Source organism: Callithrix jacchus, chromosome 8, assembly GCF_049354715.1.
Source record: "Callithrix jacchus isolate 240 chromosome 8, calJac240_pri, whole genome shotgun sequence".
In the NCBI taxonomy this organism is placed as follows: Eukaryota; Metazoa; Chordata; class Mammalia; order Primates; family Cebidae; genus Callithrix; species Callithrix jacchus.
Genome location: NC_133509.1, coordinates 16672435 through 16699582, shown reverse-complemented (window position 1 = coordinate 16699582; position 27148 = coordinate 16672435). Strand labels below are relative to the sequence as shown.

The following is a 27148-nucleotide window of genomic DNA, read 5'->3' as shown; positions in this document are numbered from 1 at the left end:
TGTTTTTTTTGTTTGTTTTTTCTTTTTTTTTTTTTTTGCTTTTGATAAAATCTAATATATCTTCTTTTTTTTGGACTGGAGGTTTCAGTGGGACAGGAGAATCACAAGGAATCAGGCGTTCAGAGGAATGTATTGAGTAGAGGTGAGGAACTAGGATGTTGAAAAGTAAAAAAAGGAGAGAAGGAGAGGAAGAAAGAGGAAGAAAAAGAGGGAGAGAGAACAGGAATATATTGCTTCATTCTAAAAATGGGTATTAATAATGGCCAATCAATATTTTGTGTATTTAAAATGGAAAGCTCTATAAATATTTATTGAGTTTACTTGTTCCAGATCTGAGTTGAAGTCCTGGATGTCCTTATTAATTTTCTGTCTCGTTGAGTCTAAATCTCGTTATGGGTCTTATGTATCTGGGTATTAAGATCTCTTATTGTTGCACTGATCCTTTTACCACTGTATCTTTGTTGCTTTGAAATCTATTTTATCAAATGTGAGAATTGCAACTCCTGCTTTTTGTTTATTTATTTATTTTCGCTCTCCATTTGGTTGGTAAATTTTTCTCCAACTCTTTGTTTTGAGTCTTTGTGTATCTTTGGATATACCATTAGGTTTTGGCTGTATCTTTTGATTGGGGGATTTAATCGATTTAAATTTAGGGTTACTGCCATTTGATGTTAACTGGCTATTTTATCCATTCGTTGATGTAAATTCTTCTTTATGTTGATGCTCTTTACTTTTTGGTATATTTTTAGAAAGGCTCATACTGGTTGTTCCTTTCTATGTATAATGCTGCTTTCAGAAGTTCTTGTAAAGCAGGCCTGGTGGTAATAAAATCTCTGAGTACTTGCTTGTTCATAAAAGATTTTATTTTTTCTTCAATTGTGAAGCTTAGTTTGGCAAGATATGAGATTCTAGGCTGAAAGTTCTGTTCTTTAAGTATGTTGAATATTGGCTCCCACTCTCTTCTGGCTTGTAGGGTTTCCACTGAGAGATCTGCTGTAAGTCTAATAGGCTTCCCTTTATAGGTAACCTGGCCTTTCTCTCTGGCTGCCCTTAGTATTTTCTCCTTCGTTTCGATCCTGGTGAATCTAACGATTATGTGCCTTGGGGTTGCTCTTCTTGAGGAATATCTTTGTGGTGTTCTCTGTATTACCTGGGGTTGAATAGTGCCCTGCTTTGCTAGATTGGGAACATTTTCCTGGATAATATCCTGAAAAGTATTTTCCAGCTTGGATTCATTCTCTCCATCACATTCAGGTACACCAATCAAACGTAGATTGGGTCTTTCCACATAGTCCCATATTTCTTGGAGACTTTGCTCATTCCTTTTCATCCTTTTTTCTCTATTCTTGTCTTGTCATTTTATTTCATTAAGTTGGTCTTCGACCTCTGATATCCTTTCTTCTGCTTGATCCATTCTGCTATTTAAACTTGTGCATATTTCACTAAGTTCTCGTGTTGTATTTTTCAACTCCATTAGTTCATTTATATTCCTCTCTATATTGTCTATTCTTTTCAGCATTTCGTCAAACCTTTTTTCAAAGTTCTTAGTTTCTTTATATTGGGTTAGAACAAGTTCTTTTAACTCCCAGAAGTTTCTTATCATCCACCTTCTGAAGCCTACTTCAGATAATGGAACACAGTCCTTTTCCATCAGGGCTTGTTCCGTTGCTGATGAGAAACTGCAATCCCCTGTAGAGGGAGAGGGGTTCTGATTTTGGGTATGCTCGGCCTTCTTAGGCTGGTTTTTTCCCTTTATTATAAATTTATCCATCTGTCATCTTTATAATTACCGCCTTTCTAATTAGGTTTCTCAGTCGACGTCCAATTTATTGATTCCCAGTGCTGGGATTCAAGCAACCCACTGCGCCGACCAAAATAGCAGCGATAAGACTGATGGTGCTCTTCTGCCCGGGAATCTCTGGTCTGGCTTCCTTCTTGAGTCCGCAACAAGCGGCTCTGCCTTCCCGGAGCTCCAAACACTGGTCAGTAAGGGAACCAGTCCCGTTTACTCTGCATGAAGAGCTGCCGCGCCAAGGTGCCGGCAAAACCGCTGCGCTGGCCACAAAAGTCATGCTGGTGACCCGTGGGGCTCCTCCACTAGAAATCTGCTGGTCCGTGAGTGACGAAAATTCATCTGAAAGTGTGGCGTCCTCTCGTTCTCTGAGCTTTCACTGGGAGCTACAATCCTGAGCTGTTAGTGATCAGCCATCTTGGATCTCTCTCGCTCATCCATATTTGTTTACTTTTTAAGAGGTGCCTCTTGCTGCCCTAAATAAAAGTGGAGTCACCTAGGAAGGCAGAAATGGAGAATGGAGTGGCTGGTCCACCCGTGCCACCAAGACAGACTGAAAGTTCCGTGAAGTGGGGCCACGCCTTCTCTTCTGGGTCAGGCTCGGATTTTGGAATCCTGTGTTCAGTAAACAGCTACTGAGGAGCTGTGTTTTTTTCCTTGTCAAACCACAGCATTAAAGAGATGAACCAGGCCAGGCATGGTGGCTCATGCCTATAATCCCAGCACTCAGAGCTGAGGCCGGTGGATCACGAGGTCAAGAGATTGATCCCATCCTGGCCAACATGATGAAACCCCATCTCTACTAAAAATACAAAAATTAGCTGGGTGTGGTGGTGTGTGCCTATAGTCCCAACTACTCAGGAGGCTGAAGCAGGAGAATTGCTTGAATCAAGGAGGTAGAGGTTGCAGTGAGCCAAGATTGCGCCACTGCACTCCAGCCTGGTGACAGAGCAAGACTCTGTCTCAAAAAAAAAAAAAAAGAGCTTTTTTTGTTGTTGTTGCCACCTTTCTTGTCCTGTAGAGGCTCACTAAGGCTGGGAGAGAGGTCGCCCAGAAAACTGTGACATGTCAGGTTCCGCACAGGTGGACACAGAAGAGGCCGTAGAGGCACAGAAACTGCATCCTGCATCCTTGCATCCTCCTAGCTCCAGGCATCCTTCTTGAGAGAAAGGAGGCAGCTCCACAGAGAGGGGCCTTGAGCTGTAAGCAGGAAACAGAGAAGGCAGGTGATGAGGTCGGCACGGCCCAAGGCGTGGAGATGAGCACGGACACCCCCTATTCAGGAACTCATAATAGTGGGGCAGAGTTGCAATCTAAGAAGAGGAGAGGTGAGGAAGAGGGGAGGGCAGCTCAGATAGGAGAGAAGGAAACCCAGCTGTGAAGGGCCTCAGAGGTCACACCAAGAAGTTGACATTTTCCTGTAGCAGTCATCAACGGGGAGTCAGCTGAAGGGCAATAAGATCAGATTTGTGAGCTTCTTTGTTTTTGCTTTACTTGGTTTTGTTTTTGAGGCAGGGTCTCACTTGTCTCACTCCCAAGCTGGAGTGCAGTGTCACAATCACAACTCACTGCAACCTCAACCTCCCAGGCTCAAGCAATCCTCCCACCTCAGCCTCCCAAGCAGCCAGGACTACAGGCACTTGCCACCGTGACTAGCTGATTTTTTCTATATTCTGTAAAGATGGGGTCTCACTATGTTGCCCAGGCTTGCAGATTTGGGTTTTAGAAAGGACATTCTGGCAGCAATGGATGGGTCAAGAGATGGAGGCAGGGAGATCACATAGGGGGACATTAAAGCAATCCTAAATCAAGAAGGCCTGAATTTTAATGGAGAGGGAGAAGAGATGGATCCTGAAGACAGAGAGAGAGAGAGAGTACTGAACCACCAGGAAAGATCAGGCACCCGCCTTTCTCTCTGCCTGGAGATCTACTCCTGTCCCTGAGTCCTACCCCTTCCATGCTCCTCTGTCACCACATGCTTTTTCGTCATGCAACAGACCAGACTGAGTGGCTTTACACACACACACACACACATATATATTGGAGACAGAGTCTTGCTCTGTAACCCAGGCTAGAGTGCAGTGGTGCAATCTTGGTTCACTGCAACCTTCACCTCCCAGGTTCAAGCAATTCACCTGCCTGTATTTTTAGTAGAAACGGGTTTCATGTGTTAGCTAGGATGGTCTCAAACTCCTGACCTCATGATCTGCCAGTCTCGGCCTCCCAAAGTGCTGGGATTACAGGCGCGAGCTATCGTTCCCAGCCCTGAGTGACTCAGGGTGACTCAGGTGACTATCTCTCTCCCCTCTTGGTTGTGAGGCCAGAGTTTGTGTGATTTTGCATCACTGCACCCAGCTCCAGCACCCTGCCCATCATTGCTGATGCGTGGTAGAAACGCAGTGCACATTCACAGGAAGTATGGACCACGCAGTGGTGATGATGTGGCAGAAATAGGGGTAAATGCCATTCTCAGAGCTCAGATTATATCCTACAGGGGCCAGGAAGATGTAGGGAGTTTTATAGAGAGAGGGGAGATGGTCAGCTCTGTCTGCGACTAATCCATCTGGCAGCTGTGGAAGATGTATTTGAATAGGGCAAGACTGGAGAGAGGGGGACCAGTCCAGAGCTAGTTCTAACACTCCAGGCAAGGGAGGAGGAGACCTGAATGTGGAGAGAGGAAGAGGAATAGAAAAGAAGGATCAGCCTGAGAAGTAGCAAGGAGATGGGACTGGTGAGGTCTGATGATCAACTAGAAGACAGTCTATTGGTTGGCTTAGGCAATTGGGTCTACGATGGCATTTGCTGAGACTGGGCAGTGGGTAGGGGGAGGTGCCATAATGAGCTCCTCTTGGGACATGTTGAGGCTAAGATAACTGTGGAGCATTCTAGGGAGAAATGCGATAGGCTAGCTATGTCAGACTGAAGGTCAGGGTGGAGCCTAGGGCTAGAGGTAGAGATCTGAGAGTCATTGGCTCAGAAAGGCAGTGACCACAGTGACATGGGAGACTGAGAGTCACCTGGAAAGTCAATGTCAAGTGAGAAAAACAGTAGCTGAAGGAAAGAGCCATCAAAAGTGCCCACCTTTGAGGGTGTGCAGAAGGAAAGGACCCTTCAAAGAGAGAGAGAGGAGAAAAGGAAACAGGGAAACCAGGACAGAGTGGTGGTGTCAAAGGTGCCAGTGAAGAAAGTTCAGGAAGGGTGAGTAGTCAACAGGGTCAAAATCAACGAGAGACCTAAATGTCTCTGCTGGGTTTGGCCACACAATGGTCACTGGTGACTTTGCCAAAGAAGTTTCCATGGTGCTAGGGTGGAGTCAGGTTGCCTCAGGCTGGGGAACACATCAGGAGAAGAAAGTAGAGGCGGCTCAGTTAGTTAATGGCTGTGCTACAAATGGTATTCCACCTTCTTCCAAAAGGGAGCCCACTGTAAAATAGACATTACAATGATCAAGTAACACAGCATAAAGACCTAGAGCTGTGCCAGGCACACAGTGCTACCCGGTACAGGTTAGGTATATTTGCTTCTTATATTGATAGGCATATATCCGATAATACTGTTACAACAGAAAATTAAAAACCATGTACAGATAAAGACTTGAAAGAATTGGAAGCCAGGATTTGAACACCCATATTCCCAGCAGAATTATTCACGATAGCCAAGAGGTAAAAGTAACCCGGATGTCTATTGATGGATCGATGGATAAACAAAACATGGTATATACATACCATGTCATACTACTTAACCTTTCAAAGGGAAGGAGGGGCCAGGTGCGGTGACTCATGCCTGTAATCCCAGCACTTTGGGAGGCCAAGGTGGGTGGATCACTTGAGGTCAGGAATTCAAGACCAGCCAGCCTGGCCAACTCCTGACCATGGTGAAACCCTGTCTCTACTAAATATACAAAACATAAACTAACCACGAGTGGTGGTACACACCTGTAATCCCAGCTGCTCAGGTGGCTGAGGCAGGAGTATCACTGGAACCAGGGCAGGCGGGAGGTTGCGGTGAGCCGAGATCACATCACTGCACTCCAGCCTAGGCGACAGAGTGAGACTCTGCTCAAATAAACAAACAAACAAACAAGTAAATAACTGGAAGGGAATTCTGGCGTATGCTGCAGTGGTGAACCTTAAGGATGTTATGCTAAGTGTAATAAGCCAGTCAAGAAAAGCAAACACTGTAATATTCCACATACAGAAGTGCCTAGAGAAATCAAATTCCCAGACACGAAAGTAGAGTGGTGGTTGCCAGGGGCTGAGGAGAGAAGGTAACGGGAGATTATTGTTTAATGGGTATAGGGTTTCAGGTTGGGAAGATTAACAAACTGTGGGCTGAGCACAGTGGCTCATGCCTATAATCCCAGCACTTTGAGAGACCAAGGTGGGTGGATCATGAGGTCAGGAGATCAAGACCATCCTGGCTAACACGGTAAAACCTCCTCTCTATTAAAAATACAAAAAAATTTGCTGGGCATGGTGGCATGCACCCGTAATCCCAGCTACTCGGGAGGCTGAGACCAGAGAATCACTTAAACCCGGGAGGTGGAGGTTGTACTGAGCCGAGATGGTGCTACTGCACTCCAGCCTGAGCGACAGAGCGAGACTCTGTCTCAAAAAAAAAAGTTCTCAAGATGGATAGTGCCAATGGCTGCAGAGCAAAATGAGTGCATTTCACGCTGCTGAACTGTACACTTCAGAGTAGTTTTAAAAATACGTGTTATGCTATGTACATTTTACCACAACAAAAAATAAACATGTACAAAGAAAAAGTAAAATATATATTACAATGTGGCCTAATACAATTGCTGGCATGGAGCACGTCATTAGGCCTGAGGTTTCTGCTAACCAAGCTATGAAGAGAGATGTTTGAGTCTGATGTTTAATAGAAGGAAAAATACTGCTGTTTCCAGAGATCTCAGTGTCCACCCCACCCGCAGCCCTGGCCAGGACTCAATTATAGCAGCCGTTTGCCTCGGTGACTTAGACAAGAGGCACTGGACAGCAGGTGGGACAATGCGAAAATCAACAGCCGCCTCACAGAAGGCAAAGGCACATTGGTGGCGTAACCGTTTGTGGTGGTGGTTCTGGAAGAAACGCGAGAGAAAAGTGATGAAACCTGACTCAAGAGCCTTGCTGGTGGGAATGAAGCTGATGAGGGCTGAAGATGAAGATTTCCAGGAAGGAACTTGGAATTCCCAAAACACTTACTCGCTTAGTGATTGGGGCCTGTAGGGTTTCCAAAGAGAGGTGTCCTAGAGATTGGGTTAAAGATGGGGGTCCAGATGGTGTCAGCACAGAGATGGTTACCGTAGCCAGCGGTGAGAGCACCCTGTCCAGGAAGAGTGTAGAGCTGCAGGGGGTACTGCTTCATAGACACCCCCACTTCCCAGAGGCCCACCAGGGACTGCAGTGCAGGCAGTAGCTAGGTATTTTTGGTGAGCATGCAGGAGTGAGAACTCATATCTTCTGACTCCCTGTCAAGGGTACTGGCCATTGTCCTGGACACTTCTCTGTTCAGGAGAAGGAACAGGATGCTGGTCATCAGGAGGCCTGGTGGGAATCTCACGGTCACCACCTCCGGCTCCCTGGCTTTGAATAGGTTGCACAGTCGCCCGCAAACTCAGGTTCTTTGTCTCTGGATGGTAATACAAATTTGACAGTTCCTTCCCTGCTTTCCTTATAAGGTTATTGGGAGCAGAAGGGTGGCTTGAGAGGACTTTAGTCTGTGCCCACCTCCTGTTTCCCATATGATTTCAAACAGACATCAGTCCAAGAGCTGCTCCAGAAAACCCCCAGCCTCCTTTCGCTGATCTCAGATCCACCAGTACATACTCTGAACCTGCCCCGTGTTGGGAGATCAACTATAATTAGCCATGTGATAGCAGAATGCCACCTTCAAACCGCTGACACACATGGATGATCATCACTCAGTGCCTCAGAGTCTGTTCTAGCCCTCAAGGCAACTGTGATGCACTTTGCCAAGCCAGGAAGCTTGAGAGGATGGTGTCTGCCATTCAAGCATGTTGCATTTGATGAACCTATGGGCATTTCAGGTGGAGAGACCTGGGTGGTGGCTGCATGTAGAGGCCTGAAATCCCTGGTAGGTCTAGGAAAGAGAGAGAAATTTGATAAGCGTCAATACAGAGATGAAAGTGGAAACCATCAGTGGGACCCTTTCCAAAGAAGCTTGGATGTCTTTAATACTGAGATAGCTATTGGGCATCAAGAGGGAGCTGGGGGAAATTCCGACTTGGAGTTTTCTATGAATGCTAGCATTGGCACCACACCCAGTCACCCAAGCCTGGCCTGGGTTGCACCCTCACTACATGTGGCTCCAGGTGCTTGACAGAGGAGAGTCTGCAGAGATCAGCCTTGCATTAGGTTGGAGGGATTTGCTGGCCAGACTCTTTCAGACACATCGTCTCTTAAAACCTCAGCCTGGATGGCTATGCTCAGCAATCATGTGTTTAAAAAGCAATAAGACTAAATGCTTTCCCATTTCCCCTTTGAGAGACCATGTATGATAAATGATAGGCAATTTCATGGTTGGAGTTTCAATTTCCGAAAATATTAGTGCTATTCCCCAAGCTCCACTTCCGAGATAAATTCCTTTTGGCAGCCTCCTCTGTTGTCTCCTAATTTCCTGATTCTGAATATATTTGGAGGTTTGGTGCAGATTTCATCAGCCCAGTCCCAGCATCTACCTGTCTCCTTTGCTTTGGAAAGGGTGTCACCCACCTTCCACTCTTTCAGGTTCTTTTTATATTTGTTACAAGTCCATGGTTATTTATTAGGTACCTCCTGTGTGCTCCCACTTCCATGTTCAGTATTACAGTGGGTGTAGGGAGCTATAATCAATCATTCGATCAACAAACATCTGGGCCCTTCGAGCTCAAAACCGCACTTCTACAGAGCCTAATATTTCACCCATGCTTCACACTGTCCCCATTTCACCGTGGGGAGAACTGAGGTTCAAAGCTAACCTAGTAAAGTCAGGGCGGACTAGAGTGGTCAGTGGCAAGGTAGGAGAGGGTGAACATTGCGTGGGCATCTACAGGAGGCCAGACTCTGGGATGAATGCTTAACAGCCCTCTGCACAGGAGTTGAAGCTATTTATCTTCACAAAACTCAAGGCAGGTGTCATTATCACCATTTTACGGATGTGGGAACTGAGGCCCAGGAAGGTTAGCCAGCCTGCCCACGGATTCCCTTTCCACTGAGTAACACTGTCTATCCTGATGTCCTGACAGCAGCAGGCTGGATGGAGCCCCCACAGTTATTTCCAAACCATGGAAGTGCCCTTCTTTGAAAACATCAAAGCGCCAAGTCAACCACAGAAAGAGAAAAACCTACCTTTGCACCTCAATCTCCCGTTACTTGGTACTCTCTGCCTGCCCTAGCCCCAGGCTTCTGCTTAAGTTTCCCAACCTGAAGTCCTCAGTGCATCACACACACTCCGGGCCCATTCTCTGCTTCCTCTCATGCTGTTGCCTCCTCTTTCTAACCATTATAGGTCAGCAAAGCCCCCGATGTCAACCTTTCCCCTCTAGCCATTCACTCACCCTTTAGACGGGTCATCTCAGGACCAGGATGATGTTTCCTTCTCTCATCATCTCATGGATCCCTAGAAGAAGACTGGGCACAAAGCGGGTATTCCAAAAAGATTGAGGAAAGGGTCGGGATGAAATGTGCTGGAGTGGGATTAAATGAGACAAAATCAGTGAGAATAGAGCAAATGGTGTGAACTGGGACAGGATGTGATGGAATAAAAGCAAGAAGGACAGCATGGTACAGATAGAAAGAAGTAGGATGAAAAAAGCAAAGTAGAATGGAACAGAGTAGGAGAGCATGGAACAGACAAAGCGAGTCGAACCACACTGGAACAGGCTGGAACAGAACAGAACAAGATGGGACAGAATGAAACAGGGCAGAGGAGACTAGACCAGGTCAGAACAGAATGGAACAGGACAGAAGAGTCTAGAAGAGGAGGCAGCAGAATCGAATAGGATTCAGTAGACCAGCACAGGGCAGAACAGACGCAAACAGGTCTGAACAGAACAGAGGGCAGCAGGATCACAGGGCTGGAGCCAAACAGTAGGCAACTGGATGAAATAAAATTCACTTCATTCATTCAAGAAATGTTTGTCAAGGGCTACTCTGTGCTAGGTAGGGAACATGGAATAGTCCCTGCCCTCGTAGAACACATTGTCTTGTAAAAGGGACCAAAAAGACATAAGGAATTAACACATGTATGGTTACAAATTATGAGTGTCTGTGAAAGAATAAACAGCTTGCCATGATCACAAATGATGGGATAGAAGAAATAATATGATAACAAGGAAGTCAGGAAGATGCAGCCTAAATGATAAGGTGGAGCCAGAGGCTCTTGAAGAACCAGGGGAGAGCATGCTGGGCAGAAAGAAGAGCATGTACAGAAGCCCTGAGGCAGGAAGGTGTTTGGCCCATGCAGGGAACAGAAAGAAGGTCAGCGGCCCGGCGCGGTGGCTCAAGCCTGTAATCCCAGCACTTTGGGAGGCCGAGGCGGGTGGATCACGAGGTCAAGAGATCGAGACCATCCTGGTCAATATGGTGAAACCCTGTCTCTACTAAAAATACAAAAAATTAGCTGGGCATGGTGGTGCGTGCCTGTAATCCCAGCTACTCAGGAGGCTGAGGCAGGAGAATTGCCTGAACCCAGGAGGCGGAGGTTGCAGTGAGCCAAGATCGCGCCATTGCACTCCAGCCTGGGTAATGAGCGAAAATTCTGTCTAAAAAAAAAAAAAAGAAGGTCAGCATGAACAGCGCCCAGGAAGCAAGGCACAGAGTGACAACGGAGGAGGGGGTGAGCTGGGCAGCGGCCAGATGGCACAGGGCCTGGGGAGTTTATTCTAAGTGCAATGAGGAGCCACTAAAGGGGATGACCCGGGCTGCTGCTGTTCCGTACTTCCTCCTTTGCTGGTGCAGAATGAGTTGGGGCAGGATACCATTTAGGCGTCCACTTCAGACATCCAGGCGGTTAATAAAGGTGGCTTGGAGGCCGGGCACGGTGGCTCAAGCCTGTAATCCCAGCACTTTGGGAGGCCGAGGTGGGTGGATCACGAGGTCGAGAGATCGAGACCAACCTGGTCAACATGGTGAGACCCCGTCTCTACTAAAAATACAAAAAATTAGCTGGGCACGGTGGCGTGTGCCTGTAATCCCAGCTACTCGGGAGGCTGAGGCAGGAGAATTGCCTGAACCCAGGAGGCGGAGGTTGCGGTGAGCCGAGATCGCGCCATTGCACTCCAGCCTGGGTAACAAGAGCGAAACTCCGTCTCAAAAAAAAAAAAAATAAAAAAAAATAAAGGTGGCTTGGAGCAGAGTGGCAGTGGGACCAGAGGAAGGAAATGCAGCCAGGTGGAAAAGTGTTCTGAAGGTAAACGCGGCTGGTGAGATTTGCCAATGTTTTGGACACAAGACTGGCAGAATGGGAGGTCTAGGAGCTGCTGGGGTTGGTACTTTCATTTCCAAGGATGAGACTAAGGAGAGATGGTTTGGGGAGGAAAATCAAGAGTTTCCTTCCGGAGATGCTCAGGTTCAGATGCTTGGGTGGTATCCAAATGGAGGCGTCATGTAGCTTTGGAGATACAAGCCTGGGGCTGGAGATGTGAAACAGGAAGTTGTCAGCAGGTGGATGCTCAATAATGGCTGGGACTGGATAGGCCTAACTATGCAGCAGTGCAGTACAGAACTCTCCTGGAGTACATTCCATGGACTGATTGCATTGGGATCTTTGGGGTGCTTGTTGAACATGCAAATTTCTGGGCTCCCAAGCCCCCTGAAACAGATGTCTAAAGATGGGGCTCAGGAGTCTATATGTTTGGCAATCACCCCAGAGTGTCTGGATGCCATCTGAGATGTATAGAATACTGGTCTAAGAAAAGAATAGAGGAGGGCAGGGGCCCTATCACTGAGAAATGTGCACATTCGCAGATCAGTGAGGAAAAGCCAGCCAAGGAGACAGAGAGGGGATATGCAGAGAAATAAGGGGGAAGTCAGGAGAGGGTGGTATCTCAGAGGCCAAGAGAGTAGGGACAAATCAGGACCAGGTGATCAAGGGAGTCCATCTGCTAAGCACGATGAGCACAGGGGCTGTGGGACGCAGCCACGTGCACACTTCCAGGGGAATGCTGGGTGAGTCACAGAGAAATAAGACCAGACCAAGTGCAACAGAGGAGCACACTCTAGCAACAAAATCGGAGAGGGGTTGGGGATTCCAGAATGGACAGCAAGCAAGGACATCATCCCAAATCAGTGGAAATCTTGGGAATAGACCCTCAAACATATTTCACATCAATTTTATCCTGTCTGCTACGGCTCACAGGGTCCTAGGGCAGAGGAGAGCAGGAATGCTGGCAGTCAGCATTCCTTTGCACACACCAGGAGGGCTTCCTTTTCCTGTCTTCCCAGCTCCCAGCTCAGCATCCTCAGGTGACCCTCTCCTCCAGAGAGACTTCACTGCTACGGTTTTCTCAATGTCCCAACACCTTCCCCAGCCATGCCCCAGCCTGTGCCTCTCCTCCTCCACCAGAGCAATTTGCAGGCTACAGCCAATGTGTGTTACCTGTGTGTTCAGTCCTTCCCTCCAAAAAGTGAATTGCTAAGGGCGCACGTTTTTGCACACAGCAGTTGGAGAGGCAAGAGGGCCTTCCAGGTGTGGCACAGATGAGCCTGCCCACCCTGCAAGCAGCTGCCTGGGGGCCACCAAGAGCACTGATTCTCACTGTAGGTAAAGAGATGAGATGAGCATACTTTAAATGACACATTCAACTTCATACAAGACTTTCCTATTCATAAAATGGAAACCAAAAACCTATTGCTTTCATAATGCAAATCTCAAAAAGCAAGCCTGACAACATGGTCTTGTTGGTGGGTCTATCAGGAATAAAAAGGAATTTCCAGGGAAGGACAACCTCCCAGAGGGTCTTTCAAGATCAAAGTTGATGGATGTTATGTACCAAAGGTTAAGTTAGATCGAGACACAGTGACAGAAGGACATACCACCCTTGCTTTGCCCACACTGGAATTGGATTCTATTGAAAGTGTGCTTCTCCACTCCCAATGCCCCTTGAGGGGCCACACACACCTTGAAAGACCCGAGGAGCCCCTGCCATCCATCCAGAACCAAATTCCTGGCAAAGAGGAGCCCAGAGAGACTTCACAGACATCCCCGAACCTCTCAAGAAGAGTCTGTGGCAGCAGAGGGATTTTCCCCAGGAGAGACAGCGCCTGTTTGTTTTTGAGGCAGAAAGGAGCTGGGAACATCTGCTCCGAGAAGCCACTTGAAAGATAATCAGGCAATGATGTTGGCAAAACAGCTGTGTGGCAGGCGGAGAAGGGGGCAGCCAGGAGCTGGGAGGGTAGGGGGGTGGGAGGAGGGAAGCTGAGCTCTGAGCTGTGAGCAGCACCCAAGAACACTGCTGAGGCCTGGAAAGCCCCTGGAACCCTGGCCCATGCCCAGTAGAGCAGGGAGGAAGCTTCTGTCCAGGTGACAGCAGCTTCCATGGGGAACTCATGGAGAAATGCTGGGTCTAGTCTATTTCCTGCAGGGTGCAACTCAGGTTCCAGGGTGGGGCTGTGATGTTGAATTTTATCTGAGCTCTGTAATACTGGAAAATAATGATTGTTAAAGAAATCCTCCCACCCCTTTGTGTTCCAGGAAAAGGCTTACTGCAATGAAACATGCTTTCTGTATGACTTATAGAGGACTCCCAGATGCCCCCTTGCTTACCATGACAAGACCAGACTCAGACCATTTAAATTCCCCCTTCTTTGTCTCATAAACAGTTAGCTGGTTTTTGCTCCCGCTGATTAGTTGGAACAAAAGGCACCTTAGCAAAAATTGGGTTAAGCTTCTCTCCTTCACCTAGGCCCCTGGATTTTAACCCACCCTCAGTATGAGCCAGCAGGCCACCTCTCCTAATGCCCCTCCAGAGACAGGCTGGCCTCAGGGTAAAACATTCTCCCGTCTACTGTTCCAGGGTCACTGCCCCCACCACCTCCCTTTCCCATGCCTGTTCTTTCTAGCCTGGTTTGCTCCCTTTTTAAACAAGAAAAGCCCCTTTTTGTCTTACCTCCATGAGGCCTACAGATCTCATAGTCAGAACACTTTCTCTATTGCAACAGTTCCTTTCTACTCTCTGATTCTTTCAAATAAAATCTCTCCCTACCAAAATCTATTTGTTTTTTATTGATCAGGCATGAAGCTTCTCTAAAGCCACCTCTTGCAGGGCAGCTTGCTCCCAGAGCCTGAGATTCCACCACAAGAGCCACTCTTTGGGATTAAGAGCGGAAATGAAATCTCAGAATGTTCCAGAATCTGCCTGCTCCCCACCTACAGGACAAAGGAGCAAAGGCTGAATCAACAAGCTGACCTGGGGAGGAGCTCTGCAGAGGAAGGTCGGACAATCTCCAGGACCAGACAAGGCTGGGGTCCCTCATTTTCCCACGTCAGCCTCAGAGCAGGACAGTGGGGATCCTGGTTGCAGGGTGTCCCTGTGAGCCCTCCAACAGCAAAGAAAAACCCCAGCAGGGAACCGGGGGACAAGATCCAAGATAGAAAAGCAGCCCGCAGCACTGGAAAAGTTTTCTTCAATCACAGCTTTGAGAACGGATATTTTCAGAGTAAACCAAAACAACAGCAAAAACACAAAACACAAAAGCCCCATTGGCAAATATCCTGGAACCAAGGTTCCACTGTCTGTTCTAACCAGCATGATCTCAGAGGCAGGCTGTGGGGGTGGGAGGACACTGCTCTGCACAGCAGGGCCTGGGTCCCAGGGCACTGCCGGCACCGGTGGCAACACAGTTGGGTCTGAAATGATGACGAGAAATGCACTCAGAAGATGATGCCATGGAGACAGATTGGTCTTTTTTGTCATTTCTAAGTCAGCTCACCATCGTCATTCTCACACACAGCACTGATTACATTGATTAAATCTGTGTGCTTCTAAGTTTGGCTCCCCCCAGAAGTAGACCCTGAGACAAGGATTTGAGGAAAAGGAGTTCATCTGAGAGGTATTCGAAGGACGTGCATAGACGTGAGAAAGGAAAGAGAAGGAAGCCATTTTAGGGCATTCTAAAGAGCCGATGAGATGGGGCACCCGGTGGCTCACGCCTGTAATGCCAGTACTTTCGGAGGCTAAGGAGGGTGGATCACTTGAGGTCAGGACTTCGAAACCAGTCTGGCCAACATGGCAAAACCCCATCTCTACTAAAAATACAAAAATTAGCCAGGCATAGTGGAGCACGCCTGTAATCCCAGCTATTCGGGAGGCTGAGGCAGGAGAATCACTTGAACCTGGGAGGCAGAGGTTACAGTGAGCCAGATCACACCACTAAACTCCAGCCTGAGTAACAGGGCAAGACTCTGTCTCTAAATAAATACGTAAAAGAGCATGTGACTCCTGCGGGCAACAGAGGTCCACTTGGGAAGTAGCTGAACATCTGCTGGCCAGAATTTACCCCCAGGCCCAAGTCCTCATTTAGTATCCCTTTGTGGCTGTGTTCCACATTGTAGGAAAAAAAAAGTCACTTAATGGTCCGGTTTTCAACCTGCATTCTCTGTGGAACCCCAGGACTTCTGGGAAATACTTCAAAGGGCTACTGGGGGTAGAACACTAGTGATCAGGGCTGCATTCCACACTCCCACTTCAACTGGAACAACGTTTTTCTACCTGAAATCTTGGGCTTCCACTTATAAGATCCGTTGAAGGGCTCAGCAGATGGAACGTAAAGGCCAGATCTACTTCTGCTTCCTGCAAGGTGGAGTCAATGTACTTTTCCCTATTCGTCCTGCTATGTACAACTAAAAGCCCTTGATGCGGTAGACAAAATAAACATAGGAAGACTCTTGCAAGGTGGATAGAAGGCAGATAGGCTACAGACCTTAAGACTCAAGGAACTGCACAATGATGAGTTCCATGGTTTTGTTTTTTTTTTTTTTGAGACGGAGTTTTGCTTGTTACCCAGGCTGGAGTGCAATGGCGCGATCTCAGCTCACCACAACTTCCGCCTCCTGGGTTCAGGCAATTCTCCTGCCTCAGCCTCATGAGTAGCTGGGATTACAGGCACGTACCACCATGCCCAGCTAATTTTTTGTATTTTTAGTAGAGACGGGGTTTCACCATGTTGACCAGGATGGTCTCAATCTCTTGACCTCGTGATCCACCCACCTCAGCCTCCCAAAGTGCTGGGATTACAGGCATGAGCCACCGCGCCCGGCCTGATTTTCTTCATGTGTGTACCTCCTAGACTTAGAGCTAAAGAAGCCAACAACCTAGAAACTCCAACAGGAGCAGATAAGAAAAGTCCTCACAAAAGCCTGCTCTCTCTAGCCAAAGGAGGAGCAAAGGGGCAGCCTAGTGAGACAGAAAACATTCAAGCAATAACTGCTTCATTCTAGAAAAACATCATGACCCCACCACCTCCCATACCAGCAAAGGTCAAGTGAGTGGCCTAACTTCTACCCGGCTTGGCAGTGAGGAGGCATTCCATCCCACTGAGATGACCTTAGATGAGGCCTAGTGGAGAGCCAAGACTTTCACCATTGCTTAGCAGTAGCAGTAACAAGGTCATCCACACCTTGTCAGTGGAGGCTGTTGGTGCTCCCATCCCTACCCAGCAGTAATGAGGGACCCCCATCTCATGTAACAATGAGGACTGTGTAGAGAACCTGGACTTCTACCTCCACCTCACAGGGACAAGACCATAGGCTCCCCACTGTTCAATCCCCACCCGGCTAAAACAATGTTAAAAAAAAAACAAAAAAAAAAGCCACCTAAACCAGTTGGTTTAAGATAAGACTCAGAACCTCATCATATAATGAAAATAAACCAGTTGGTTTAAGATAAGACTCAGAACCTCATCATATAATAAAAAATATCCAGATATAAATTTGGAAATCACTCATCATAACAAGAAGGAAGATGTCAAACTGAGTGAAAAAAAAATCGAGAATAGATTTCAACCCTGAAATGACAGAGATGGAAAGTTATCTCACAAAGAATTGAAAGCCGGCATCATAAAAATGCTTCAGTAGCGATTATGAACAGGCTTGAAACAAATGACAAAATAGAAAGCCTCAGCCAAGAAAGAGAAGATACAAGCATGAAACAAATAGAAACTTTAGAATTGAAAAATACAATAACCTAAATTAAAAACTCAATGATTGGTCTCAAAAGCAGAATGGAGGGAAGAGAGGAAGGAATCCATGAACTGGAAGATAGAAAAATTAAAATGCCCAACTGAAAATCAAGGAAAAATACACACACACACACACACACACACACACACACACATTTGCAGAGACCTGGGAGACTATAGCAGAAGATACTTGATTTCCTGTCATCCGAGTCCGGGAAGGAGAAGAGAGAGTATGACTGACAAAGTACTAGATGAAACAATGACTGAAAATTTCCTACATTTTAATGAACCCCAAAGAAGATAAAGCCAATGAAATCCATGCCAAGACTTCTGGAAACTAAAAACAAGGAAAACATCTTGAAAGTGGCCAGAGAAAAATGACACCTTACCTAGAGAAGAAAAACTCCGTGACCATGGATCTCTCATCAGAAACCATAAAAGCCGGAAGAAGCAGCACAATATTTTTCAAGTGCTCAGTGAAAGAAGTGTCAATCCAGAATCCTACACGCAGGAAAACTGTCCTCCAAAAATGAAGGATATTTACAGAAATTAAGATATTTACAGATAGAGGAAAACTGAGAGAATTTCTTTAGAACACACCTACCCTAAAAGAATAACTAAAGAAATTTCTATAAACAGAAAGGAAACTATTGAAGAAGAAACCTTGGAATATCAGGAAGAAACAAAAAACATATTAAGCACAAATATGAGTAAGAACAATAGACTTGGTCGGGCGCAGTGGCTCACGCCTGTAATCCCAGCACTTTGGGAGGCTGAGGCAGGTGGATCATGAGGTCAGGAGATCGAGACCATGCTGGTCAGCATGGTGAAACCCTGTCTCTACTAAAAATACAAAAAAAAAAATTAGCTGGGTATGGTGGCGCATGCCTGTAATCCCAGCTGCTCAGGAGGCTGAGGCAGGAGGATTGCCTGAACCCAGGAGGCAGAGGTTGCAGTTAGCCAAGATTGTACCATTGCACTCCAGCCTGGGTAACAAGAGCAAAACTCCATCTCAAAAAAAAAAAAAAAAACAGACTTTCCTTTTGTTATTTAGTTTTATAATTTATGTTTTATGGTTGCAGCAACATGTATAACAATGTCTAATGTAGTTTTGAATGGATAAGACATAGAAAAGGGATATGAAGGTTTCCACACTTGACCTGGACTGGTAGGATGAGCATACCAGTAGACTGTGAAAAGTTATATCCTCAAAAAGTGTTCAAGTAACTCATAGGAAGGCAAAATAAACAGAAACAGAAAACAAACAAGAAACAAAAAATAAAATAACAGCTTAAACCCTGACATATCAATAATGAAATTAAATGTAAACAGCTTAAATACACCAATTAGAAAACAGAGACTGGCAGAATAGATTGCAAAGTATGACCCAACTAAACGCTGCTACAACACACTCACCTCAGATAGAATGACCGATACCATTCAGATCTGTGTCCCCACCCAAATCTCACGTTCAATTGTAATCCCCGTTGCTGGAGACGAGGCCTGGTTGGGAAGTGATTGGATCGTGGGGGGTGAATTCTTCATGAATGGCTTAGCACCATCCCTTTGGTGCTGTTCCCATGACAGAGCTCTCACAAGATCTGGTTGTTTAAAACTGTGGAGCCCCTCCCTTGCCCCCACCTTGGTCCTGCTCCTGCTGTGTAAGATGCCTGTTTCCACTTTGCCTTTCACCATGACTGAAAGTTCCCTGAGGTCTCCTTATAAGCAGATGCTGCCATGCTTCCTATACAGCCTGTGGAACAGTGAGCCAATTAAACCTTTTCTCTTTTCTTTATAAATTACACAGTCTCAAATATTCCTTTATGACAGTGGGAGAATGGACTAATACAATGACAAAAGCAACTTGGAAGTTTTTTAACAAAGGGAAATATATATTATACAAACATTACTCAAAAGAAAGCAAGAGTGGCTAGATCAGTCATCAGATAAAGTAGGCTTTGGAGTAAATAAAATCATCAGAGTCTACTTTATCTGATGATTTTTTTTTTAATTCATGAAAACAATTCTTGAGGCCCAAATGGTTTCATAGGTGAATTCTACCAGTTATTTGAAGAAGAATTGACACCTGTTCTACACAGTCTATTCCAAAAACAGAAGAGAAAGGAACTCTCCCAATTCTTGCATGAAGCTAGTATTACCGTCATACCAAAACCAGACAAAGATACAGTTCATTATCCCTCACGAATATAGATGCAAAAATTCTTTTTTTTTTTTTTGAGACGGAGTTTCGCTCTTGTTACCCAGGCTGGAGTGCAATGGCACGATCTTGGCTCACCACAACCTCCGCCTCCTGGGTTCAGGCAATTCTCCTGCCTCAGCTTCCCAAGTAGCTGGGATTACAGGCGCGTGCCACCATGCCCAGCTAATTTTTTGTATTTTGAGTAGAGACGGGGTTTCACCATGTTGACCAGGATGGTCTCGATCTCTTGACCTCGTGATCCACCCGCCTCGGCCTCTTAACAAAATCTTAGCAAATAGAATTCAGCAATACATAAAAATAATTATATACCATGACCAAATGGGGTTTATTCCAGAGATGCCCACTGGTTCAATATTTGAAACTTAATTAATGTTATCAACCATATTAACAGGTGAAATAAGAAAAATCATATGCTCATATCAATTGATGCAAAAAAAAAAAAGGATTTGGTCAAATTCAGCAATAATTCACAATAAAAATTCTCAGAAAAAGAACAGGAATAGAGGACTAGCATTCTCAACTTGATAAAAAGCATCTACCAAATACCTTCAGGTAACATTATACTTAACAGTGAACAGCTGAATGCTCTCCCTCTGAGACTAAAACAGGCGAGGGTGTCCACACTCACCACTCTTATTCAGCACAGTGCTAGAAGTGTTAGCCAATGGAATAAGGCAAGCAAGGGAACTAAAAAGCATACAAATCAGAAAAGAAAAACTGTCTCTATGTGCAGCTATAGCACGATTGTCTGCAGAGAAAATTTCAAGGATACTACAAAAATACAAAATACCAGCAAACAACCTCCTAGAACAAATCACTGATGTTCTAGCACAAGATAAAAGACAAACACATAAAAACCAGTTGTATTTCTATATACTAGCAATGCACACATGGACACCAACATCAAAAAATACAATATCATTTATAATTGTTCAAAAAAAGAAATACTTAGGACATAAATCCAATACAATGTATATAGGAGTTGTATGCTGAAGACTATACAACAGCTGATGAAAGAAATCAAAGCTCTAAAGAAATGGAGAGACATACTGGGTTTCTGGAGAGGAAAGCTTGGCAGAGTAGAAATGTCCATTTTTCCATAATGATATACAGGTTTAATATAATTCTTAGCAAAATCCCAGCAACATTTTTTGTATATATGAAAAAGATTATTCTAAAATTTATATGGAAAGGTAAAGAACTTAAAATAGCTAAAAACAATTTCAAAAAAAAATGTATAAAGTGGGAGAATTCAGTCTACCAGATCTCAAGACTCAAATAGCCACTCTAATAAGGACTGGGCAGTAATGGCAGAAGAATTGGCACGTAAATCAATAGAACAGAAAAGAGAAACCAGGAATAGACCCACACAAATATGCCCGATCAATTTTTGACAAAGGTGTAAAAACAATTCCATGAAGTAAAGACAGTTTTTTCAACAAATGCTGCTGGAGCAGCTGCACACCATTCAGAGACAGACAAACAAAAAAAAGAACCTTGACCTAAGTCTCATGCTTTATAATTATATAAAAATGAATTCAAAATGAAAAATGCGAAACTCCAAAGCTTTTTTAAAAAAAACAAACAAACAAAAAGAAAATGTTTGGGCTATAAGACTAAGCACAGTTCTTAGACTCACCACCCAAAGCATAATCTATAAAAAGAAAATTGATAAATTGACTTTATCAAAATTAAGTTTGTTTTCTTTTCCAAGGAAAATAATCTTCCCTGTTAGAAGAATGAAAGGACAAGTCACAGAATGGGAGAAAATATTTGCTAACCACATATTCAACAAAGGATTCATATCTAAAACATATAAATAACTCCCACAAGTCAGCAATAAAAAACAAATAATGCAATTTAAAAATGAACAGAACGAATGAAGCGGCATCACCAAAGAGCATATATAGATCAGCATATGAAAAGATGTTCAGCACCATTAGCAATCAGGGAAATGAAAATTAAAACCACAGTGAAATATCGCTATACACCTATCAGAATGGCTAAAATAAACAAGAGTAGTGACAACAAATGCTGGTGAGGCCGCAGAGGAACTTGATAACTCATATATTGCTGGTGGGAGTGGAAAATGGTAGAGCCACTATGGAAAACGATTTGGCAGTTTCTTTGAAAGCTAAATATGTATCTACCACACGATCCAGCAATTGCACTCCTGGGCATTTATCCCAAAGAAATGAAGACATGTTCACACAAAAGCCTGTGCACAAATGTTTACAGCAGCTCTATTTGTAATCACCAAAACTAGAAACAGCCCAGACGTCCATCAGTGGCAACTGGTTAAACAAACTACTCTACATCCATACCATGGAATACTATGTAGCAATGAAAAGGAATGAATTACTGATGCTTGCTGCAACCTGGATGAATCCCCAGAGAATTACCCTGAGTAAAAGAAGGTAATCACAGAGGTTCTATACTGTGTGATTCCATTTATATAACATTCTTGAAATGACAAAATACTTCAAGTGGAGAATAGATTCATGGTTTCTAGGAATCAGGGATGGGGGTGGAGGGTGAGGGGAACATAGAGATGTTTATAATAGGGCAAGATAAGTGATTCTCATGATGATGTACACATTCTGTATTTTGACTGTAATTTTTTTTTTTTTTTTTTTTTTTTTGAGATGGAGTCTCGCTCTGTAACCAGGCTGGAGTACAGTGACACGATCTCAGCTCACTGCAACCTCCACCTCCCAGGTTCCAGCGATTCTCCTGCCTCTCCTGGGACTACAGGCACACGCCACCATGCCCAACTAATTTTTCTGTTTTTAGTAGAGATGGGGTTTCACCATATTGATCAGGATGGTCTCGATCTCTTGACCATGTGATCTGCCCATCTCAGACTCCCAAAGTGTGGGATTATAGGCATGAGCCACCAAGCCCAGCTGTGTGTGTGTGTGTGTGTGTGTGTGTGTGTGTGTGTGTGTGTGTGAGAGAGAGAGAGAGAGAGACAGAGACAGAGACAGAGAGACAGAGTCTCATTCTGTCACCCAGACTGGAGTGCAGTGGAGCAATCTCAGTTCACTGCAATTCCATCTCCCAGGTTCAGGCAATTCTTCTGCCTCAGCCTCCCTAGTAGTTGGGACCACAGAAGTGCACCATCACACTCGGCTAACTTTTGTATTTTTCAGTAGAGATGGGGACTTCACCATGTTGGCCAGACTGGTCTCGAACTCCTGACCTCAGGTAATCTGCCCATCTTGGCCTCCCAAAGTGCTGGGATTACAGGCATGAGCTACCACCATACCCGGCCTGTATCTTGACTGTATTAATAGCAACATCTTGGTTGTTATACTATAGTTCTGCAAGATGATACCACCAAAGAAAAAAAGGTGAAGGATACATGGGATCTCTCTGTATTATTTCCTGCAATTGCATGTGAATCTACAATTATCTGGAACTAAAAGGTTTAAGGGGTTTTGTTTTGTCTTTTTTTTTTTTTTTTTTTTTTTTTTTGAGATGGAGTTTTGCTCTTGTTACCCAGGCTGGAGTGCAATGGCGCAATCTCGGCTCACCGCAACCTCCGCCTCCTGGGTTCAGGCAATTCTCCTGCCTCAGCCTCCTGAGTAGCTGGGATTACAGGCACACGCCACCATGCCCAGCTAATTTTTTGTATTTTTAGTAGAGACGGGGTTTCACCATGTTGACCAGGATGGTCTGGATCTCTTGACCTCGTGATCCACCCACCTCGGCCTCCCAAAGTGCTGGGATTTTTAATGTATGAGTCATAGATCTCATCCTGTCCTTTCAGTTCACATATGAGGAAACTGAGGCCTGGGGTGATAAGGAGGAGTTTGTTCAGGAGCCTGGCCAGGGCCACTATGCCTCATCACAAGGCCTTATCTTGGTCCCCTCTTTCCTGCCAGGACTCACACCACTGCTAGTTTGCATTTGTTCATCAGAAAGGGCTTTATTCTAGCCCTACCGTGAGGGTTACAGAGAAACAGAAGACATGACCCCTGCCCTCAGAGAGCTTAGAGATGCCACATGCTGAGGTCGGGTCAACGAGAGACATACCCAGCAAGAGGAGAGAGGGCTCCACAGAGGAGAAACTTCAGTGAAGCCTTGAAACGGGGTGGAATTTAGATAGAAAGCAATGGGAGGACAGAGCACCCTAGGGAAGCCCAAGCACGAGGAGGAGGCAGGCAGGGGAAGCTGGCTGCACTAAATGGGGTGTCGGTATAGGGGGAGCCATGAGAGAGATAGGACGGGAGGGGAATGTAGAAGCCCGGCTGCCAGGGGCCCTGAACGCCAAGGCAAGGAATTCAGCCTTGACCTTGCAAGGACCTGAGAGCCCTTTCAGCAGCAGTAGCAGCCAACCCAGAGTGTGTGCCAGATGCCACATAGAAGTGGTGCCCCAGTTCATACCTCCATTCAGTCTCATTTTTGAGCCAACTGCCCAGTCCCCACTTTCCTTCTGAAACTGTCTCTTTTGGCCTTCCTGGCTACTCCGTTTGCTATTTATTTTTGTGTCAGGTCTTCACCTTGATTCCAAGTTGTAGTACTCATGGGCCAGAAATGAAAGTGATTAATATGTAATAGGAAATAAAATCACTCGTGTATAATCCATCCTCAGCTTCTAAGAAGAAACGGTTCTTGCTTGCTGAGTCAGCTTCCAGACTCTGCTGTTAGAGGGCCTAGATAATGGGTGAGGCAAAGAGAAGCTGTTAAGATGCCCAAAGAGACTGAGCTGCTCTACAAATCTGATAGATCTGAATGTGGAGAGAATAACGAGAATAGACGCCCCTGAAATCCGAGGTTCTAGAGACTGGCAGCACCTTTCACTGCAAAGGGAAGCCAGAAGGGAGACCAGGTGTAAAATGAATGACCACAGTTAGGGGTCTCTGAGCTTGTGGTGCTGTTGGGCTGTCTGAGCAAAGATGTTAGAGCTCAGCTCAGCTCTACATGGCAGAGTGGGCAGTGAAGAGGCACTTTTGAGACTCTTCTCACCCAGGTGACCTCTGCAGCAGTGGAGGCAGAACGAGAAAGGTCATGGCTGACCACAAAAACCTCTTTGCTCTCAGTGAAAGGAGAAAGAAGTTTCATATCCTGGCCCCATTCCCTTCGGGCAATCCCACCTCCTCCCACAGCCCCTCCAGCCCCCAGGAGAGCCAGGTCTTCACCAAGGCTAAATAAAAGGATTCAAATCTCCAACAATATCTGCACTTCACTCCAGAGGTGGGTGCTTCCCTACTCTCTCCTGCTGCTCTCTTTTTACACCGCACCCTTAGCCTTGATTCTCCTGGTTCCTTTCCTCCTTCTCCCTTGAACCCTCTCTTCCTCCTGTTTTTCACTCTTTCTTCTCTGCCATCTTTATCTTACCCACCTCCTCCCCGCCTCTTTTCTCTTCCCATCATTTCCTCTCCTCTTTCTCTCTTCCCTTTCTTTTCCCATCTATGCCTTTTCTCTTTTCCTTCTCGTATTTCTGCTTCTCTATACTCATCTTCCCTTCGTATTTCTGTCTCTGTTCCTGCCTCCTTCTCTTATGCTCTCTCCCAAGGCACACACAAACTCACATGAATTTTTAAGAGCCCAAGAACTCAGGGAGACTCACGGAAAGGGCTCCAACCCACTAGCATCAGCAGCCCTCCTTGGTCACCATCAGTGGGTGATGTATTACGGAAATACATTAAGGGGCTGTCGCGCTGACAGCAAGCTACGGTAATATGTCAAGGTACCAGCCCTGAGATGATGAACATCCTCATAGATCAGGACACCATCACTCTGATTACATTCCAGCTCTGTGTGTCACGGTGTTGCGGGGGTGTGATGGACGGTGGGGATCCGTCACCACACCGATGGCCCATTCCCAGCACCACACTCATATTGAGGCTATGATTTAGGGGCAGAGCCCGTACTCCTCCCAAGATGCACACACAGCAAAAGTGGACTCTTTTCTTCCTGTGAAAGGGAGACATTTAAGGAGAGAAACACTTGTAGAGCATCACTTCAAGGTCAAATGGCTTAGACATCAGAAAGACCTAGGATCGAATCCCAACTCCTCTACTAAAAAGCTGTGTGACCTTGGGGAAAATTTTCCTCCCTTTCTGAGGCCACTGCTTTATATGCAAATGAGGATAATCATACTAGCCTCCTAGGATAAAAGTCAGCTCCAAATATACAATGCAGGTAAAACATGCAGCACAAGACACGGCTCAGGCTTCCTGGACCACGACTCTTGATTTGCTCAGCATGCGCACAGCGAGACATGCAAACCCCAGCCTCCAGCAGGCTGTCCAAGGAAGACAAAGATGACGCAGGATGTCTGCCGGTCCTGCAGGCAATCTGTCCATCAGTCCCTCTCTCCATTAATTCTTCATTCAGTCAATGAGTGCTTAGCCAGACCTGGTTCTGGGTACTGGCAACACCAATGTGGACCAAACAGATGAAGACCCCTGCTGCCATGTCTGAGCATAATTACTCCATCCTTCCACCGGTCAGTCCATCTGTCCATGAACAGTAGCCCAGGCTGAGAGCCCTGCAGGCCCAGCCCTGACCCAGACAAACTATGATATGGCTGTGACTTTTAACTGTGAGTTTAAAAGAGAATCACATCCTGTTAGCTCTTGAAAGAAGCACAGCCATTTTCTCATCTCATCCCAAGGAGCTGGAGCCCATGGGCAGATGAACACCCAGTACGACACTTTCTTCTACAGGTCAAGGAGTCATACAGTTCCTGCCCTTAGGAAAATCCAACTCCCTTGGATAGAGAAGACACAGATACATGAAAGATTAGACCTACATCCTGTTCATATAAGCTGTCTCATTTCATTCTCACACAGCCCTGAGGGTCAAGCAATATGATCCCATTTCACAGGTGAGGGGAAAGAGGGCATGAAAGTAAATAACGGATCATGTTAACTCTGGCTCTCTTTACTACCTACAGAAGGGTAGAAAATTGAGATTCAACATACATACGTATGTACACACACACACACACACACACACACAGAGCTTTGATTTTTTTTAAGTTTAACAATCCATTGTAAGCACATTCCCATGTTATTAAATAGTCTTTGAATATATGCCTTAAAATGTATTCTACAACATAAATATACTGTATTTTGTCAATCCTCATTTGTTACATATTTAACAATTAATTCCAATATTTAGGTCTGATAAATAACCTGTCATGAACATCCTGATCTCATAGCCAGTGTTTTCTTAGTGTGGATTCCTAGAAGTAGGACCATGGAGTCAAAAAATATGAAAACTGTTGAAATTCTTCCAGACAGGTTGTGCCAATTTATGCTCCAATTTCATCACCCAGTTGCTAACACCTGTCATCATCATCATCATCACCAATCTTAACAATTGGACAAGTGAACATGGGATTTTATTATTGTTCTATTTCTCATTTCTTTGGCTAATGGTAAAATTAAACATTTTCTCATATGTTAGCCATCTGTATGTCTTATTTTGTGAAGGTTCTCTGCCAGTTTTTTTTCCCCTGGGATATTAGTCTTTTTGTTCTTTAGACTTTGTAACAGCTCTTTGTATCTTAAGATATTAGCCTTTTGCCATCTCTGTTGGAAACATTTTCCCCAATTTTTCATTTACCTTTTTATTTTTATAGTTTCTCTTTTAAAAACAAACATTTAGAGCTTTGTGTAGGCAATTCTACTGACAATTTCCTTTGTGACTTTTTCAATTGCCCTTAAGTTAGATAGGTATTACCCACTTTAAGGTCATTTAAATATTCACTTAAATTTTCATCTTCTGCTTTGCAGTTTTTTTAATACTTAATGCTCTAATTTGCTTGGAATTTGCTTGAGAATAAGGTAAAGATCTAAAAAGATTGGCTTCCGAGTAGTTAATTTTCTCAAGAGCATTTGTTAATCCAACCCTTTCCCTTGGATTTGCAATGCTTCTTTTTATTTCACTTCACTTTCGTGTCTATAGTAAGGTTAGTTTCAGAGGTCAGTTATGTGC

At 45.1% G+C, this 27148-nt stretch overlaps 1 long non-coding RNA gene across 1 annotated transcript; it reads right to left on the bottom strand.

Annotated features, from left to right (window-relative positions):
- Nucleotides 1–1332: 1332 nt before the first annotated feature.
- On the bottom strand, nucleotides 1333–10581 carry LOC118144809 (uncharacterized). The gene is made up of 4 exons (XR_008474199.2): nucleotides 9354–10581; nucleotides 7000–7897; nucleotides 5728–5847; nucleotides 1333–2992 (listed from the first exon to the last, which is right to left on the bottom strand). It is a non-coding gene; the product is annotated as an uncharacterized LOC118144809 (long non-coding RNA).
- Nucleotides 10582–27148: the final 16567 nt, after the last annotated feature.